The sequence below is a fragment of the Dromaius novaehollandiae genome, chromosome 2 (assembly GCF_036370855.1).
Source record: "Dromaius novaehollandiae isolate bDroNov1 chromosome 2, bDroNov1.hap1, whole genome shotgun sequence".
Taxonomy (NCBI): Eukaryota; Metazoa; Chordata; class Aves; order Casuariiformes; family Dromaiidae; genus Dromaius; species Dromaius novaehollandiae.
The window spans coordinates 87,857,636-87,878,887 of record NC_088099.1 but is presented as its reverse complement, the minus strand read 5'-3'; the positions used below and the strand labels follow the sequence as shown (position 1 = coordinate 87,878,887).

The following is a 21,252-nucleotide window of genomic DNA, read 5'->3' as shown; positions in this document are numbered from 1 at the left end:
GGCTGGGAATAAGATAATTGTGAGGGTAAGAGGATAAGCAGTATTGAAATAGGGTAAATAGGACCAATTCAGGACTGCGTAGTGAACTAATGGTAAGGTGTACCAAGTGCAGTATGAAGCATGAAGTACTTAAAATATGCATACTGCAAGGAAGGGCAAGATTATGTCATTGGCTATTGCATTTATTACTCTGATTAAGACCACCATGTTTTGCAGCTGTACACCAGACTGTGGAAGAAAGAGCAATAAATCCTTGCTCAGGTTGAAACATGCTTCTTCTGTATATCCAAGAACCAATAAAAACTACCTCCCAATATTTCAAAGCAGGGAAAATGCATTCACAGACATGGCCTTCTTGTACATGAATATTAAAAACTTTCTGTATCATGTAAAAAAAAAAATCAAGATTTTTTTTTTTTTAATTTCTGTGATCTGGAAAAACAATTAATTCCTTCTAAATCTCAGCATATCAGCACATATGATCACACATTTTTATAATTCCAAAACGACCTCCTGGAGCAAGGGGACATCTCTCTGTTGTTCTGAGCCTGAGCTTTTGCTAGCAGACAGAAATAAGCAAAATCTATTCGCCGCAACAAAACATTTTACTACGGCTGATCTAAACCGGGCTTTGGTACCAAAACAAGACAACTGAGTTTGTCTCCTAGCTAGTGATTTGTTAACAGTAAGCAAAACCATCAACACAAGCCACTGCAAGAATTTAAGAGAAAGAAATAGCACTTGCAGAGGGAATATTCCAAATGGTCATTATGTAAATCAAGCTAAACATGTTCAGTACCTTCTTTAAAAGAAGCTGAAATTTTCCTTTGCACTGTATAAATATTTAGCATTGTAGACTGACCTGTAGCAATTCTGTGAAGTATGCTATCATTTCTTCCTGAATATGTTTACTCTAAGTTTCATAAGACTGTTCTCATTCAGATGCACAGATGCAATCCCATTTAAAATCAGCAGATCCCTGCAGATGTAAATCATACAGCATAGGATAATACCTTTTGTAATTTAAAAGGAAGATACACTACCAAACTTTTAAACTGGAAGAGCTTTTTCCATTTCTTCTCCCCTTCTCTGCAAGTTATTAAGTAGATTAAAAAAAAGCAAAGGTTTCCCACTATTCACTTACTACATTAAACTTGTAAGTACATAATAGTGGTGTTATTCTACTCAAGCAACATAACTATTTGGGTTTTTTTCCCTTTTGACTATGTACCTGTTTGTTCTGTGTTTTTATATGCTTTTTATTAAAAAAAAAATCCATTCTTGTTTTAATTGCAACACACAGGCCACATTTAAACACTGAAAGTGTGTATTTGTGTAGGTAGGGAGGGGGCAGAACTCTGAGGTGGTGGTGAAGAGTTCTCATACAGCTTTTATGTGAAAGAACGCGTTATTGAAAGAACACTATGACTGAACAGTAGCCATTAGAAGACAAAGTTATTCTGTCAATTGATGATGGTGGATTTTATCTGTTGCTCTAAGGTTAATTGCATTGTCTTTGGAGAAATATACAAAAAAATTTCTAAAGGACATGTTGCCAGTCAACAACTCAAAATCTATTTCTTCTGCTGAAATGTCAATAACCTTTCAGGCCTTGTATTATTTCAACAGAAACAAAGGTGACATTGCTTTTAAAGGAACAGTTGCTTAATATATTATTCAAACCATTTAACTTTATTATTGGGCATTTTAACAAAGAAAAAAAGTACAAAAATTGAGATAGTGTTTTTGCATTCTAAATCACTCAGACTTGTTATGCTTTAAATGAAGAGGAAATCAGAGAAGCAGTGAAGGTTTCCAGAATTTTATAATATAAGATGTCTCTTAAAATAACTGTTTCTAAGTTTGAAATAAGTGACATCTCTGGCATCAGAAAGAAAATATAATGAAAAACAATCTGGCAGAGACTAGCTATTGAAAAAGGAAGTAATTGCAACTGTGTTAGTGAAATAAAAATGAGATGTGAATATTAAAACTTGGGTCTATCCATTTCTTTGCATTGAAATATAGGTCAGTTTAGCAAAAGTACTTCTGCAATAGCAAAAATATATACATTGAAGATAACTGTATGGATCACAGATCTAGTAATGGGATTTGGAGCCTTTCACTTTGAGGTCATGGGTTCAAATCCAGCCCAATTTAGAAATGGCCAAAAGTTAATAGCAAGTAAAGGTCTTTTGTGACTTGTGTGTGAAATGATGCAATGACATCATATCACTTTCTACTGGATGAGTATTTATATGACAAAAAAACTACTCTGAGAGATTGTAGACTTCTTGCTATCTTTAACAAAGAAAGATCAAGGACTAAGTCAGTCTCAAAGGAAATACTTTATTCTTGCGCACTCTGTAGTTTGCATGTGCTCTGTGTCTATTTGCTTTCAAGAGATCAGCTTTTGAAAAAAATATTGTGAAGAGATCACATTTTAGATTCATTTTTGAATCAATATTTGGCCCAAATTTTTCATCACCTGATCATGACCCTTTCTAGTGATATTGTATTCCATACATTAGTCATTACCAGATGTGAGATCATAGTTGTCATTGAAACAAGGCAGCTGAGAATTCAAACATAGAAATACTCCAGATGAGTACAAGGGGTTAAAAAAAAACAAAACAAAACAAAACTATTTCCATCCTTCTACATGAAGGATGTAGGTCAAAACCACTGCTCAAAACAGAACTTGGCCAACACACAAAGACTGTGATTTAACATTGTTATTTTTGAATAGGAAAACTAGATTTCTAATATGTACATGGGGGAGTGAAATCCAGGTATTGTGTCTCATTAAAAATTAATTGGAGAGGAATAGGAACCTAGTTATGAATTGATTCACTATTTGGAATTGCTCATCTTTAAGATTACGGAGCGTGCCGTGGACAACCTCACCTTTATTTTGGGCACTTCACACAGATACCTGAAGTTACCAAGAAAAAAGTGTGTTGGCCTTGCATACAATTCTTGAGTCCTGATTTCAAGAAAAAGCAGTCTACTGTTACGTCAGCAGCACTGTTCTCAGTAATAACTATATTATTAATCAAATAAGGTAATGAATAGACTACTTTTTGAAAGCTCTTTTAACAATTAACAGTAAATTTAGTAGAGATTTAGCATACATGCTCAGAACTACAGAATTTTGCATCTTTCTTGAAATTCTGGTTAACTTGAGACTTTACTTGTGAAGTCCCTACAAGCTCAGAAGGAAAAATACACCTTAAATTATCAATACAGTTTTCACTCAATCTGTCACTTGTGGATCTTTTTTCTTTAATAATTTGTCTAAAGTATCTTGCAGGCTGTGATCTTCCTCTTTGATCTTACATCAAGTGAAAAAGATTCAAGTCTAGCTTGAATTTATCACTGATGACATTTCTGTGACTTTGGTCCATCAATCCTTTGTGATGGGAAGATGTCAGAACAAAGTCATCACAAATTATATAATGTCACTTCACCTAAGCCAGAACACCAAATGAGCTGATGAAGCATACTGCCGTGGAGTCTACAGCCTTCCACAGGAAGATGAATTTATAGCTGCATGCCTTTGATTTATAATTCTCCTAAGACGATAACATTCACAAGAACCAAACCATTTTGGACTAATCATTATCTATCCTGTGTGAGTTTGATACTCTAATATACTGAAAAACCTGAATGTCTAAAGTATCATTTCCCCCTTCGGTCAAGATTTGTTAAACAACTTACAGGACCCCAAAATAAAAATACAGCTGAAATACCTTGATGTGAGTCAATGTAAGATGGAGCTTGTAGAATTTAATTTTCTTTGGCCAGAATTTTTCAGAAATGCTTCTCCTTTGCTATCAAGCAAGAGTCTCACAAATAAAGTTTTCAAATTAATCATTCATTTGAAATATAAACTGAGGCAATGTATCTCAGTAGAATCTGTCTTAAAACTCAGTTGTTCAGCTCATGTTCTAAGATTTAACTGTTTTTTTCAAATGAATTGGTCAAAACTCTACAAAATTTGTTTGAGGTTGTTTTGTTTTCTTTCATGCTAAAAGTCCTAGAAACTCAAGGACTCTATACACCCACTATTATTATTTGAAATGCACAATGTAGAAGCTTCAGTCCACGTACTACAGTTGAGAATTGCACCAACTGTCTCTCTCTGCACTTGTTGAGACTTCATATGCTACCTCTTTGGGCTTCCTTCTTTCTTTTTTTTTTTTCTTTTGGTCCATTTCTAGCTGAATAGCCTTATTCATCTTTTCTGAAGAAGTTGCTTCTAAAAAAAATCCTTACTTGCAACCCTCAGATATCTAATAGAAGTACACCTGCAGATTAGCATAAATAAATAGAGCAGAGATGCATGCAGCTAGAGTCTAACATTTTTGGCAGTTGTTACAATGATTTTTAACTCATATTCCACAACCACAGCAAATTAACTGTAAACCATTTTTCTTGATAGTCTGTAAGCAATGTCTTCCCATTTTAGTTTACAAGTTATGTTAATTATTTAAAATAAATTTAGCATCAACAGTGAACCAAAAAAATGGTGAATTCTTATTTTTAAATTATTAGTTTGTTTGGATATTCATCAAAATGATACATAACTACTTTACAACTAATCTGTATTATAAATGGCTACTATTATCTATCATGCTATTTCTCATCTCATTTCCCTCCACCCTTAATAAGATGCTTTTTTATTTAAAGAAAATCCAATTATAAGAATATCCCTCAAACACAAAACTTAGGGATTAAGTCACACAAAACCATTATAAACCTAGAGTCTGGTAACTTCTATTAGCAATCAAAAACATTAAGAAGCTCCTATTTGTGTGCACATTTATGTATAAAATATGCTTGTCAGTTTACATGATTACAATAAGATATAAGAATCAAAGTTGGAAGAAGTTTTATTCTGAGGCTTGACCACCACATCACACTGGATGGATGATGCTTTGAAGTCTTGGCCAAGGATTATTCATTAACTGTCTTTTAAAAAGTTACTGGTTGAACTATAATCTTAGAAGATTTCACTTGCCATGTATGGAAGGAGGTATATAAAGACCTTCTCCTCTCATTTCTGTGCACCTATCTCCAAAAAAATTCTCAGCTTAAATAAAAGTCTTTATATTCATCTTAACCTGATTTGCATTAAGGATGATTTTAGGCTGACTGGGCAACTTTAAAACATACTGCAGTCCTGAGGGAGTGACAATTCTTAAGACAGGACTACTGGGATACATTCATACTACTCATTTTGCAATATACAGTGCCAGGATAAAGAATGACAGATAATACATGAACATCATTTATGCAGTGCAAACTGTTTTGAGAGCGAGTAAGAGGAGTAAGAGCTAGTTCACCTCAAAAACCCATTTTGCACACAAAGAGACAGTGGGCAGCATATTTCAGTTCCAAGTGCCCTGACGTAATTTGTGATACTGATTATTAAAATATCTACTGGTAAAATCTAAAACAAAATTGAAAGGCTTCTTACAAATTCCTTTCCTTTTTTTCCCTCCCCTTCATACATGGTTAATATAATAGATTTAGGTATGGGGCAAGTAAGGTAAAGGCATAAGTAAAACAATGTAGATAAAAGGCAACCCAAATTTTGCCCCAAACTCAATCTAAAACAAAAAATAAACAACCTATAACTCTATGAAAGTTTGGTAAGGATAGGAATTGAGTTTTCTTCCTCCTAATACTGTATTTTGTTGTTTCGTATCTTTTCACGGTTCTTCATGGAGGTAAGTTTGTCTTGCATTTTACCAAAAATGACCAAGCACTTGGGACCCTTAAGTCTCAGCACAGAGGCAGAATGACAGTCAGTGTTGGCATCCTTTACATTATTATCACAAACGTTGTATTAGACAAAATTTTGACACTGGGGAAAAATAAAGCAAACTCCCAATCTGCTTTATCCAATATGCTGGTACCTCGATCTTCAGCTTTTGGGGGATAGTCCGCAAGAATGTAAAGCAAGCCAAGGATAGCAAAACCACCTTTTCTTTATGGTATCAACACCACAGTCCAAACACAAAGCACTTTAGGAAATCAGAAGCTTCCTCCACTGCAGGCTGGAACAAGGAAGAAATTTTCAAGATCTGCTAGAAGGTGCATCTGTGGGTATCTGAGCATGTGCTGGAAAAGGAGATTCTTTTGGTCTGCCTTCAAAGTGTTGGGGGAATTTGGCAGTGCATATCAGGAGTTAAAGAACAAGTGTCCTGTGACTGCAGTTTGTATGGGCATTCAGTTAAAATTTTAATTGTCACTTACAATGGTTAACAGGGAGGCAGTTTAAAATCCAAATGACTCACAAAGTGAACAAACAAATCTCTAAATGTACTCCTGAAAACATCAGTAGGGAGATACCTGTACATAGATGGCTATTAGCACAGGAGTGAAATAACAGCTTTCTTCACACAGCATTGTGCATTAACTCTATTACCTTTCTGCTCAACTCAAAACAAACAAACAAAAAAACAAACAACTTTTTTTAAGGTATACAGGAAGGTTTGTCAACACTAGTGCCTCAGCGAGCTACAGATTAAATACTTTCATGCTGTCTCTCAAAATGTTAGCAAAAGGAGTTTTCTACTGGTAGCAGAAGTAACTTTTGCAGAGATGCAATGTGACAGAATGCTAAAACCCCACAAAATACCATTGGAAGAAGGCCCTAGGACACAAAGGAAATTGGGACAGGTCAGAGAGCAAGATCAAGAATAAAGATGTTCATGTGGATGAACTCAAATAGAAAGGAGACTATTAAAGCTGGAGACTACAAAAATGAAAACATGGGAGGGGGATTTTTTTGGTTTTGCAGGTTTTTTTGGTTTTTATTTTAGCCTTGGGATGGCTTATGATGGATTCCTATGAACCAGTCATACATACAGCCTGATTTCTTAGGCTATTGTTCAGGAAAAGTATTTGGTCCTTTTCCAATAAAAATCTGGAAGAAACAACAGGAGGAGGATGGGAAAAGAGAGAATCTGACAGGGAAAATTTTATGAGCCATTATTCATTACCTTTTCTCATGAAACAAACTACCTATCAGAGCTGCCAAGAAAAAGAAAAACCTTCCGGGGACAGGGAGAACTTCTATTTCAAAATGAGCAATCAAATTATCAGAGTCTCTCCACTGGAAAGCTTCAGTGGATGACTAACTGCTGCCTTCTGCTCATTACTTCTATCAAAAGATGAATTGAGGTCCTTTGTATTCGCCAGTAACTGAAGTTTCCGTTTTGCCTTTTCTATTTTTAAGAAGTAGTTACAGATGAAGAGAAAATGTGCTGCAGTAATAGAGCCACATCAGGAAATATCGTCCTCAGCTGCTGTTCAGAAACATTTGAAATGCCTTCTAATAGAATGCTGCTTGTCCCATAACATTTCTAACTGACTGTGCTTCAAATGCAAATTTCTTCATTACACTGAGTTGCATTAAATTTTATAAGTACTCTGCAGCACATATCCCCCCCAAAACAATTTGCTGAGAAAATAAAACGATGTAGCATGAGGATATGCATCCATTAGATAATACCTGAAAATAGCTTTATAAACATATTTCACTTTAGTTGCTACTTAATGATTTAGTTTTAGTGGGTAGCTTATGGATTCAGCCATTCCAGTGCAATGAACGAGAATCATCTTCAGAGCAGGAAACTTTATTAGTTTGATTATTATGCCAGATATGATGAGCACATGTAGATTTATAAAACAAGAGAAAAGCTACAGTCCATTGACTATGCCCTTTTTCAGCCTTTAAAGGAATTAACTAGAAGGAAGGCTTTGCATTGTTAACAGCAGTTCTGTTCCCAGGGAATACTTTGTTAATATTTTCGATGATAGATAATAATAGGGAGATACTTTTTGACAATATCAAAATGCTAACTTTGGGATGAGGCAACAAAATTTAGGCCAAGATCACTCATGCTCATTAAAGATCCCTTTACGTTCTACTCAAAAATCAGAGGTCTTAGAATGCGATGGCTAAATTCCACTTCACATAATTACATCCCACTTGTCTAAATTCACTATAGCACTACAAACAGATAAAGTATTCTTCACAGATTATTTGGAACTACTGTGCATTTCTGCTCAACCTATTATGCCAGCAACTAAACTGCACCTCAGACGCAACTCTACTTAGGATCCCTGGAGAGAAACATATTCATTAAATTTAATTATAGGCAACATTTTGCTTGTAGACAGCTACAACTTCACTGTTCTTAAGTTCTAATCTAATGCCCAATTCAGGTAGCTAAATTTTGCATACATACAGGAAAAGATGGGTAACCATCCTACAGCCCAACTGTTTGACAAAGGCCACTCTAATCCAATAATAAAATAAAGCAATATGGTCTCCAAAGCACAGCAGTTTATGCAGAAATATTGTAATGGCAGACTGTTTTCCTATGTCTGCCTCTGTCTCATGTTTAATTTATTTTACAAACAACTGTATAAAAAATGACTAATCCTTTTTCATGTATGGATATCTTTTTTCTGCTGCAGAAGGACTCTTCAGAGTTCTGGGTATTTGTACTGGGAACAGTATTTATCATCCAAAGGAAGATTTTGATGTGTAAAAAAAAGTACAAAAGTCATAAATCAAACCCACCAGCCTATTAACATTGCTAATACAAAAAATTTTTTTTTCTGCATGCGTAGGTGTTTCGGTGCTTGAGTGTTTTTGCAGTGACAAAAGTGTTACTGCAAAGATCATGTGAAATTATAATGTCTTTCAGAGCTGCAACAGAAGAGGCCCTTCTCAAGCCCACGCTGGCTGTTCCTCAAGCCCCCTCCAAGCCCTAACTCTGGGGTACAGTTCTCATTCACTAGCTGAGTGAAAGCTCCCTGAAAGCTCTGTGAAAGAGGCAGTGGAGCAGAAGTAGAGCCAGAAACTGCAAAGACAGAATATACTACACATCAGCTGATTAGCATTAATTTCCTTATTATTATAGAGCACCTATCTTGTTTCAGTGCAGTGCAGCAACTCTTAGGAACCTGCTCAGGCTATTTTTCCACAAGCTGCTCTCTAGAATTGATTTCTTTTCCTATATCTAGGCAGTACAAAACCTTTTAGAGTAATTTTCTTCGAAAACAAAACTATAATTTTAATAACTATAATGTTTCATATACTGACTCAGTATTTACAGCTAAATGGTTGGCTTCCTTCAGGTGTAAAATTGTCCTATTAAGTTACCCTGAGACATAACTCTTCAAAAATAATTGAGTAAAATCCTGGGAACACAATCACTCTGCCTCAAGGTGAGTGGCGATTTCTCAAGTATCACTAGAAGAACTGCAACAACCAGCTTATGCAAACGCAGAGGTGTCTAGCAGCTCTCCTTTGATGGACAGGTGGAGCTAAGAAGCTCTTAATGGGGGAGATGCCCTGGATTAGGGTTTATGCATTTGGGATAGACGCACAAGACGTAACACTGTGTGGCACAAAAGGTATTGCCATCATGAATGTGGGTGAAAATATTGCTCCTAAGTGGCAGAGCCATAAGAGAAATAGGACATGGAAGCTGTTAAAACCTGCGCACGACCTCATGCCCTCAGGTGTTCAGAAATACTACCCTAGGTCCAAGGCAGTGACTAATTTTTTTTTTTTAAATAATTTTTTGGAATCATTGGTTAAATATATTCCTTCGCAAAGCCTAGTAAACAGCTTAGTAAATCAACATGTCCCAAAAGAAGCCGTAAAATATTTTAAAATTACCTAAAAATAAATCCAGTACACAAATGTAACAAGGCTATTTTGCTGAAAAGTTGATTGTTTCTAGGCATACAACTGCGCATTCTGAAAAACCTCTCATTCTTCCCTCGGGGTCGGGAAATAACTCTGACAGGAGACAGAGATCAAAGTAGCGCTAGCAGCGACAGTGAGGCTGCACACCTTTCACAATAAACAAGGGGCATAAACTCATTTTTTCCACAGTCTTCTAGGGTTAGTGCTTGTTTGTATGAGTCGAAGTACTTAAACTTTTCCTAGTAGCATACAAAGGCAGCCTTAAAGCGAGAACTCTCACTAAACAAAATGACAGATATTTTATTTAGAGTTGTGTTGTTTTTTCCCCATTTGAGCATTATCATCAACACCTAGATGGCCTATTTAAGAAAAAATTTTACTAGAGAAACTGTGAAAGGGTGAGCATTTGGTTTTGCTTGTACAACGTACTCGTTAATTTTTGTGAATTTTAGAGGGAGTGAACAAGTTAATATGTTTCAGCCTGTCGGTTTCCAAACCTTTGTCTACACCATGGTTTTTGATTATAATCACATTTATGGAAATCTGGTTCAGGGCAAAAACAACAAAAAATAAAAACTAAAAAAAAGTCAGTTGCTTTGTGGAAACAACACACACACATTCCCTTATTCACACATACTGAGCACTGGATGATTTAATGATATTGTGGAAGCGTTGTTTTGTTCCGTGAAAACCATTAAGTATTTTCTTTGAATGTTTTGCTGTTTCTTCATCTCCCTGCCCTCTAAAGGGCAGTCTCCAGTTCTTCTTGAATACTCTGTTACTGCTCAAAAGCCTGTTTATACTTGGAAGTGTAATCTTTAGAGTCCTAATGGTTCCTAAGGACAAAGGAGTTGGTACGGGACATGCCTGCGTGAAGCAGGGGGAGCTAGCACAGTCAATCCTCATTCCACTGTCGCAATGCATCTCTGCAACTGAAGTAAGTGCTAGAAAATCTGTTTCCTGGCTTCCCTTTCTGAGAAACTACTATGAGTATTATATCTAATTCAAAGAGTACTGCAAGCCATATCAATGAATTTTCATTACTTTGTATAGAATGAATATTGCCAAATACTGATTTTTTGAAATGCTAGCAATATATTAGTTGGATTATCAGTGTGATTTCATATTCACAAATAACGTACAAAGACTGGATTAAAAGTAATATCACAGAAGTTCCACAAACAGGTAAGGCTGAGTTTTAGGTTTCATTTAGTTCTCCTTTGACAAGAAATTGCAATTATTCTGGATCCTGAGCTTTCACTTACATACTGTTTTCTCTCCACACTTATTCAGACAAACCCAGTTATGTACAAGAAATGTGGCAAATGAAAGAGTAAATACATGTTCATTTTAATTTAAAAAAGAAAACTAACACTTTTTAAGAAATTAAGCAGCAATTTCCTCCTGTTTATATATATGTTTAGACAAAAAAAGAAAGATTTTTTTTTTTTGTATTTGAAAGTTATGGCAATTCAGAAATGACAGTAGAAGTCTCCAAAGCAGTTGTTTCAGCCTGTTATACCTTTGGGCTGCAGTTCACACAAAATGTTTGATTTGAAGATTGTGGTATATGGCTTACCTGTCTTCCAAAAGTTCACAGACAGCTACATAGTGTTTCACAAACTGATAAAAAAAAGAGGATCTCAAATGAGTTTTCATGTGACTGTAAGTTATATACTCATTTTAAAATAAATCTAGATGTTCTTAGTCTATTTAATTCTGTAACCTTTTAGAAGAGGTTTTCAGGATCTCTGCTTACAAGAGATTTAATCACTACTTTATCTACTGGCTAAATATGGAGATTGGGGTGCAGAAAGTAAGGGGAACAGGTGGGGATCCAAAGACAAATTTCTTACCACAGAGGATTAAAATATATATACAATCTAGGGTAGTGAAAGAAGTCATTAGGATGAAGCTAGTGCCTCAGATGGATAATTTATTGTGAAAGACTATCTATGTGCTCATATGTCTACAACAAAGCTTACCAAAAACTGCCATCTAGAGGCAAACGATCATGCTCATCTCCCGTACAAATAAAATATTTAAGGCTTTAAACTGTAGCTCAACTACTGTAGTTTCTCTATCCTCCATGAAGACAAAGGCATACCCATACAGTAAAGCACTGTATTTGCTCTTTGTTTTACAGGTTCCAAATATTTTTTCTGTTTCAGTTCAACAAACTCTGCTATCCTGTGCAACATCTTCATGGTGACACGACTGAGGAAACAGGAAGACAGTGTAACTTCCCAAGAGAATAAACTATGACAGTAAGAGAGGTACTGTAATTAAAACCAACACTGAATTACAGAAGACAACCATTATAGTTTTGTAAGAGGGGACACACTGTTCCAAGCTGGGCAAGGTATTTCAAATTAACAAAACATATTCAACAACAAATTAAAAAAGTATTATATTAGAAGCACAAAATAGGTAACTTTGTTTACCAACTCAAAATAAAGTTGGTATTTTACACTGACATCTTAGGGAATCTGTAAGTTGCTCTTCTCGTGTGCGCTGTGTCATTTGGTCAGAAGCCTTTACTTTACATACATCTAAGATTTAAAGATAGATGGGTAGAACAAGGCACTTCACAGACAGGTAAGTTACCCTCTGAATACTTCAGCATTGAGAGTTCCTTTGAAGTGGAAAATTCAGTGTTCCTCAAAACAAAGACATTGTCTCTGGATGAAGAACTGCAAGTTCCTAGTAGGAGGGAGGCAGTTTCAGGGAACTATCTCTACATGCTTACTTTGTTCCTCTGTTCTTCCTTAGGCCCCTGCTGTTAACCACAGACTAAGAGTGTAAGTAATATTTAGTCCACCAAATATCTAGTCCACCAATATTTTAAAGTGATTGTATCATTCTTTGCATTGAAGAACTTTTACAATGCTAAACAAATTAATATTTTTACAGCAGTATTGAAATGTTTTGAATGGTGCTGTCTTTGCTGTAGAAGTCATTTTGAAAACCATGCATGAAAACATATGTGCATATTCAAAATAGACAAACTTTGCAGGTTTCTGATTGTTGAAAGACCTTTTAATGTTGTACTGAATGTATATCTTCATCCTTTATTTATATATGAGATTCACGACAAGAATGCCACGTTCTTTGGTGATCCTGAAAGACATTCAGGAGAAAAGTCAACCAGATCTCCTACCTGCTTATTTTTCTTTTTGCTGTCATTTCACTTCAAAAACAGTGGGTTTTTTGCTTCTCAGAACACTATAAGGTAATAACTATGGCTGCACTCAAGGGACGAACATGTCTGATAGGTTTGTTCAACAATCTTGTGGACTTTTGTTACTGATTTGTAGTTCAAGTAGCAATGTCTCCAGGCTGTCTTTGACAAGAGAGAAGAGGTACTGCCCTGGTGGAAGTAGCTCATAAGCTGCGCCTTGTCTTCATGAGAAGCAAGGGCTGAATCCTTACACATATACTGTTGAGCTGAGTGTTTCCCAAAGCATCAATCAGCTGTCAATTAGCTAAAGAATGAATGTTCTAAATAATTCAGAATGCAGCTGTTTGCCTAGAAATTAGCAGTATATGCAATATCAAAACGCTCAAAAATTTTAAATGGTGGCAATATGGCATATTGTTGCACAATGCCTCTCATTAACTACCAAGAATATGAATTGAGCATATTTAGCATCTATGTCCCCTTTACTGAAGACGAAAGTCTTCTGGTACAGGAACAAAACACCATACAAAATATAGAAATATTACTTATTTCAGTGCTTTTAAGTTGAAAAGGCTCCCAAAACAACTTACTATTGCTAAACCTAAGCTGCACTTAATAATTAGCAATGAGATAAAATACTACAACAGTGAGTTGGAAGGAGACCATAGAGATCTGGAAATAAGACACTTTTGTTTTACATCTTTCTTTTCAGAACATCCAAATAAAAACAAAATTTTTGCATTAAAGTTCTGTTTTACAAAGTAAAGGTACAATTAATGCTGTTTTATCTGTTTACAGATGCACAGTCTAAGAGAAATTGCTCTTAAGCAATGTACCACTTAAGTTTCTATATTTTTCCCCCCCTTAAATACATCAGTGATGCAGCTGGGGAGCAAAACTAAAAGTCTGAATACCAGATGGCCAAAATTTTTAGATGCAGGTTTTTGATTCAAAATGTTATGAGAATAGATGTCAACTGCAAATGGTATGACTAAACTTAGACATTCAGATTTGATATGGCTTGGTTCTAAATGTGCTAAAAGTAAATGTATTTGAACCACAGTTTAGAGAGTGGCCAAAGGAATTTGCGGGGGAGTGGAAGAGACCGCAGCACTCTGTAACATCTCCCTAATCCGCCAAATTCCCATCGACTCCATTCCACCCCTCCTGACCACGGTATTAGATGATTTAAACCAAGCTGTTATTGGTATGGACCTGAACAACCTCAGCTGCAAATTTCTACTTTAAGAATAAAATAAGGATACACAAACCCAATAGGCAAATCTAAAATTATACTTGAATTTTGCTTCTATCCTTTGCAGATATATAACATCTATGAATCAAAACTGCTATACACAGAACTTTGTATAAAGGCAGACATATATACATACATCTCCCTATTTCTTCACTTTCCAAGTTAAATTTTATGTTCCCCCCAGAAAGCCTAAGAGGATGAGATGGATTTTAGATGCAAAATGCATCCAGAACAGCAGACAGAGAAGAGCTGCATAACAACCTGAGGGTTAGGGGCAGAAGAAATCTCCATTCTAACAGCTGGTTGGAATAAGGAGTACTGCTGTCTCCTGGTCTGTCACGGTTCTGTTCTTCTAACATATTTTGCTTGCTCCAATGACCTAATTCAATACTCTATTCCTAAGTACTGTGCACAACTGATCTTGCTTTTTCACGTCCTAATGACCAAGGTAGTCCACAATTCAGAGAGCCTCACAAGACTCCCTTCAGTATGTGGGCTTTTTGCATCTCCAGCGTATCTGCCTTCTGAAGAAATGCTAAGGCAAATCCAACAACAGTTCACAGCCAATCCAGTTTTCCTTTGTCTAGTAGCTGAAAAAGATAGTAGTCTTTTCTATCATGTTTTGCTTTTCTGCTTTTTAATTATTCCAATTATTTTCAAATAATAATATATTTTCATTCTTCATTCTTTACAATATCATGCAAAACTTCTTTGATGTTTTCTGATTCACTTCTCTGTTTTCCCTTAAATAAACTATTACTCAAGTAGTAATCACAGCAAACTTTTTCTCACTCTTACTCGTGTTTCAGATCTCAGCTACTTACTCTCTGTCCTGCCACTTGTTCTCTTGCAGTCTGACCTCGCTTTGTTTCCTGTGTATCCAACCTGACCTTTCTAACTATTATCTGCCATAGAAATTTTCCTCTTTTTCCTTCCTTTTATTATCTTTTCTATCATAAGGATCCATTGTTATTCTCTCTCTACAATCCTCTTTTTCTTTTTTCAGCGGAGATATCAGAACTTAGAGGTTAGCTAAATCTTGATTTTAGTAAAAAAATTTTATGTCGTTTTTGAACACACTAGCACCTTATCCAAGGAAACAATTAAGGCCAGTACCGATTATGTGATCAATACATTTTGCCTCTTCAGCTTGCATTTGCCCTTGGTGTGTAATGCTTGTTGTAAGGGAAAGGAATCTGAATTCATCTACTTAATTCATTTAATGCAAGGCTAACATCTTGTCAGGTAACAGACGTGAGGAGTTTCTCTGCTTGCCCCTTGTGCATAAGCAAATGAAATATCCTAATATGAGCTTTTATGATCTAGGGTCCTCACTGCGTGATTCCAGCATGACTACTGTTAACTTCACACACGTAAGTTTCTCTAAATGCTGGATCACATGAGGACCAGAGAAACAAGCTGATATAGGCAAAATATCCCAACATAAGATGAGCAAGATGAAGTTGGATTTTTCCATCCCACAATAAGAACTACTGCCTAAACACCTACGTTTTCTCACAGAGAACAAAGCAGAAGCATTGATCTTCCTCTTTGCCCAGTGGCACAAAATTCCCCAGTACTTCGCTCACAGAGGAAGGAACACATGCGGAAGTTGACTGATAGATGTCCGTATTCCCAGTTCCTCCATCCTTCTCTCCACCACGCTCTCCCACCATTGTTCTTAAGTTCTCAAATCCTCGCCTCCTCCAACTGATCAGCTGTCCCCCGCCCAACCCTTTATTTTTCCTGTTTTTCCCAGCCACCCATCTTTTTATAACTGTCATCAACATCCCTCATCCATTCCAGTCCCCCATCCATATTATCTAATTAGAACTCCTTTCAGCACAAACCCTTACATGTAAAATTACTTCTGTTTAAAAACACTTCAAGCTTTTTCTGAACTTCCTACTAAATTCAGATCCTTTCCTCCCCAGTCCAGAATCAAACAGACAGAACCCCTTTGATACAGACAGACTGCAAAAAGAAATTCACACAGCCACGACTGCATTCCCATAGAAAACACTTGAGTGTTGTCAGCTTGCCACACATCAGTAACTACATCACTGGGACAACATTCTTCTACACAACAGAATTAGTTTATGATCACAAATACATTAAAAAAGAAATACAAAGTTTTCTTTTCCAAAAATATTTCTGAGAAACATTTCCAAAAAAGCAGCACTTCCCTGCCCAAACATATTGTTTTTAAACTGTATATCAGAAGTTCTTGCTTTGGTAGTATGTTAAGTTCTCAATAATACATATCACAAGTGAAATACTGCAGAAGAAACATACGCGCACCACTGCATCTTCATTTTGTTACTGGATCAGGTGTGAAAAAAATCTCCCTTCCTTGACCACCTTCTCAGTAATGAGTCACAGCTCCTGCAGTAAGAGTACACACCAGCAGAGACAGCCTATCTTATCATGCCTGCCAGAACACCAAGAAGCGAGTTCTGGCTTTCCCTGCCTGGCACCAGCCAGCTGTGTCTAACATACCTGCAGTCAAACTGGCAAAGGGCCAAGCAACCGGCTGAGCACCTGCTGTGAGGCCAGGCTTTGTTCCGCATCGGAAACGGTGACCGTCCTCCAGGACTTCATTCCTGTCTGGCTGCAAGAGTCAAAAGAATCAGCAGTGTGGACAAAGGCAGATGTGAAAACAACGTAGGTTTTTTGATTTTTTTTTTTTTAATCTGACAGATGATCTTCCATCTAGACACACTTGATCAAGGCAGGACTACAGTCTCTTATCTTGCATTTCAGGTGTTAACACCAGATGCTACTTTTACAGACGCTACAAATTCAGACTGGTTTTGAGATGATGTCTGGCCCCAAACATGCCTCCTATTACACACGACGAAGTGGCTAATCTTCCTAACAGTTAACTGAGGCCCTCTTATCCTTGGCTATTAAACAAATTGTTCAGTCTGACAAGCTATTACATAGACACATACTGCTCTCTAGATGTCTGCTTTCAAATGTGTAAATTTTGACAAATGCTGTTAAGAATAAGCAAAGTAAATTAAAAATGTAAGTTCTTACTGAGCTACCTCTCCTCAACCTATTCAAAAGATGTTTGTTGACTCCCTACATAGAATGATGCTTAAGTTTTTTTATTGTACAATATCTCATGACTTTAAAAAATATATGTATAATTTTGTACTCTACAATTTTTTAAAAATGTAGTTTAATAATTAATAAATGTAAATAAAAGTGTGTATATATTTTTAAAAAGTTAGAGATCTGTTGTTAGTGAAGGCCAAGTATAAATTTCAAATATTCAAAAGAATATATCTTTCTTGAATTAAGTGCCCTCCACCTCCTTCATATATTCATCAACTCCATTCCTACACTTCAGGCAGATGAGCAATTTATAAAATCAGAAGAAAATACCAATAAGGTTTTAACAATGAACACAATTTAAAAAAAAATCAGGGAAAAAAAACACATTTCTGAAGTCAGATTTAATATTCAACAGTATCTAACTCTTAACTGCTGTGAACAAAATGGTAACTAATCATAGAAACTTAAATTTCATTGTCAAGCTTCATTTTATATCACAGTTAAGGTAGCTGGTTCCTTTTTTTTTGTTTCCATTCCATTGGAAAGCCAAAGTTTTCAAATTCAATTTAATAAAAATTTGAATAAAATATCTAAATTTAAAAATTGCTTGTGGAACAATCCTAAACACCTAGTCAAAATATTCTAATATAAAATGTTTAACATCAGACATCATCCTGCCAAAATAAATAATAAATGAAATAAAACATTATGAAAACATAATCAAAAAAGAGCATTGACATTAATGACATGAAAAAAATGTAAACTACTTTTCCTTATGAAAATTAAATTGGGAGATACGTTTCTGTGAATAATAATGTTATACTAATTTGCTATTTAATTGTTCTAAATGTACACAGTGTGTTATATTATAGCCTTCAGTTTGTGATCAAATATCTAACTTGTTCTAGGAAAAGATTTGTAAGAGCTACTAGATAGCATTAACAATAACATCGTAAAATAATTAAATTTTGAAAGAACAGAAAGAACTTTATGGCCTTCAAGCATTTTTTCTTTGTAATACACAGAGGACTATTTAAAATGCTGTTTATCTACTATGTTTGCTGCTATTAAAGGTAAAGATGAAAATTCAACTCCAGTGAAGTCTGTTAAAGTGCAACTAATAAAGTACATAAAATCTACTTCACAGATTATCTATTTCAGAGATTATCACAGAACATGACATTGTAAACAACTCCTTTATATATTTGTTTCTTAACAACAATTTAGTCTTTTGAAGAGGTAACAGAACAGCAGTACTAGTGACTAATCACCACTCTACAACAAAATAACCAATTGCACTTGCTTCCTCCCACTATTTATATACCTTCCACAGACATTCCTCGTACTCTTATTTTTGAGGCACCAGGGGTGACATTTAGTGCCAGATGCAATAGTAAGCTTCTCGTATTTGCTTGAAAAGAATTTTATCACACATGTAAACCATGCAGCAGTTGGTCTCATAAGAGACCACGTCTCAGTATAAAACAATTTCAATAGCATAGTAAAAAAGAATTTTGAATTGACTTGTGGTTTGCAACCTGATCCCATCCTATTGGATGACCATGTACCAGCAATGATCAAAACGCATGGGCTCCTTATGCATAGGAAGAAAGTCTGACAAAGTTTCAAAAAGGCTATTTTCTTGTACCTTCAATATAATAATTTTAATATATTTTTACATTATGTTTTGCTATTTCAATTCTCTGATGGAATAGTGGTGTTACACACATGTAGGTGAAAAAAAGGAACTTTATCCTAGATCTCCAACTTGCCCAATAGCCAAAAGCTCTCCTGCCTCTGAGCTTCTCTCATACATCTTGCACATTATTCTGAGTCTGCTTTTGTTCAGGTTATCCAAGTGGCATGTTATACAAAAGAATGTATAGAATATTTGCTTCAAAAATCGTTACCCAGCATTTGTTGATCTCTAGAGAACTCTTTGCACTAGTTCCTCAAACACAGAGCCCATGTTCAAGGTTTCTGCATTGGTGTTCAAAGCCCTAGCTCTCAGTCTTAGCTGTTTGAAAGATCCTTTCCCTTTCTCATACAATTTCTTTGCTCCTTTGAAAAACAGGATATGGAGGCAAACAGTATTTCCTGCCATCTGGGGGAAATAGAGTTTTCATGAGAATCAGGCTATAAATTCAGAACCCAGCAAAAAGAGCAGTCCTAACTTAGCCTGTATCTTCAGTACAAAATGCATCACTCACCTCAACTGCAAATACTCCTCTTTACACTTTCACTATCACTGTATATGATGCTCAATGTCTTCTTGCTAGTTGAATTGTTTTATTATATACAGAGATTGATCAGATCTGGACTACTCTGGCAATACTAAAAATCAGAAGTTTGCAAGAAAGAAATGAAACTCACAAGAACCTTTTAGCTGCACTGGTGAAGCCCTTCTAAAATATAGAAGGTCAAATGCATATTCGATGTCTAAATAGTCCACAGCACAAATCAACTGCTCTGGGTAAAACTGTACCTGTAAATCAGTGACAGTATTACATTCAACCATGAACCAAGTAGAATTCTCATCTAGAAAGACATACTATAGCAGATATTCTTAAGCATTTCAAGTATTAATTCAAATACAAACTTCTTGATCAAACTAGTTGAACAAAATATTTGTTTTATCTGCCTGGTGATCAAAACACTATGTAGGATGGACATACCAGAAGAGCTGACAGAAGGAATAAGCCATGCAAAATTTAAGATCAGCTGCACAGCTTCACTTCAAATAGCCTCTGTATTCTAGGTATTCTATAGCCTCTGCACACTGGCTACATTTCTGCTTTGAAAAGAGTTCAGTTAAAAGGAGGGCATTAGGTAGTCATAACTATTTCAAGATGATGCAGGCTACTTAATACAGACCACATACTTCAGCCCTAGACAATTCTTAAGTGGATTATTCATGGCTATATTCCCATAATCATAGGCTTAACAAGTATACTGGAACTGAAGATTCAAAAATACAGTAATTTTCACAAGGGGATTGGAGATTGTAAGAAAGCTTTTCATTATAGCCAATACCATTGGCTCACCCCATTCAAGTTCTGCTGCATTTGACTCAAATGAAACTGCCAGGTCTTAAAGTCATTATTTTTTCCTCTTTCAGCAATACTGTCATTCCAAAGGCTATAGAACTTAAAAAACACAAAGCAAAACACCAGACAAAACACTCAAAATGCAGATTATAAGAAAATAGCTATTAGGGGTTAAAAGGTGTTTATCTGGTCTTTCTACAGAGACAAAATTCATGCACATTTATCTTCCATACTATTTAAGTCACTGTGAAGATCTCACTTGTAGTTTCTTTTAAAGAGGCTATTCCTAACAGTTTCCATACAATTCGTCACTTCCGGGATCTCAGTTTAGCAATCGTTCCTTTAAAAGATATTTTGCATCAGTAATCAGCTCTTCTAGGTGCTCTGCGCTCAAGAGTTCCTATGCTCAACACTTCCTTTCATTTATATTTTTTATGATTCAGTAATTGTTGCACTACATTTTTTTAATCCTTACTGTATACTGATTATATATATAACACTTTCCTTTCTCCAAATAAAAGATCTCCTATAAAGGCATATTAAGAAGGTAAGCCGTCACTTTACACATGCTGAAAGATTTCATTTTCTGTTGAAAGAATCAGACGTCTCAATCTGATCATCTCTTTTAATGGCTCTGACATGGTATTTGTTCTACAGATAATACTTTCTTGGGCTACATGTGCTACTATGCCATAGGAGGTCGCAAAACTGCAAACAATTATACCGGTGTACATTTCCCACCCATGTTCTGGATTTATACCAGGTTGCACATATATGAGCCTAGTTGCATACCAAGACTTTCTATCCTCTGTCATGTTTATTTCCCCTTTTCCTCATTTCAAACAGCCTAATACTAAAATTTTGATACTGAGAGGCCAGAGATGCAACTGCTGGATATCTCTCAAGAGTAATGTTAAAACCTCCCAGCACTGCTCAAATCAATGGAAATTTGAAACCAGAAGTTTTT

At 35.7% G+C, this 21,252-nt stretch overlaps 1 long non-coding RNA gene across 6 annotated transcripts in view; it reads right to left on the bottom strand.

Annotated features, from left to right (window-relative positions):
* LOC112986648 (uncharacterized) overlaps nucleotides 1-21,252 on the bottom strand; it is a 137,746-nt gene that overhangs the window by 69,415 nt on the left and 47,079 nt on the right. For 5 of the 6 annotated variants that reach the window (XR_010387766.1, XR_010387765.1, XR_010387767.1 and 2 more), the window contains one exon: nucleotides 16,675-16,786. The exons of the other annotated variant lie outside the window; for it this stretch is intronic. This is a non-coding gene — a long non-coding RNA (uncharacterized LOC112986648). The remainder of the gene's footprint in view (nucleotides 1-16,674; nucleotides 16,787-21,252) is intronic. 6 annotated transcript variants of the gene reach the window in all.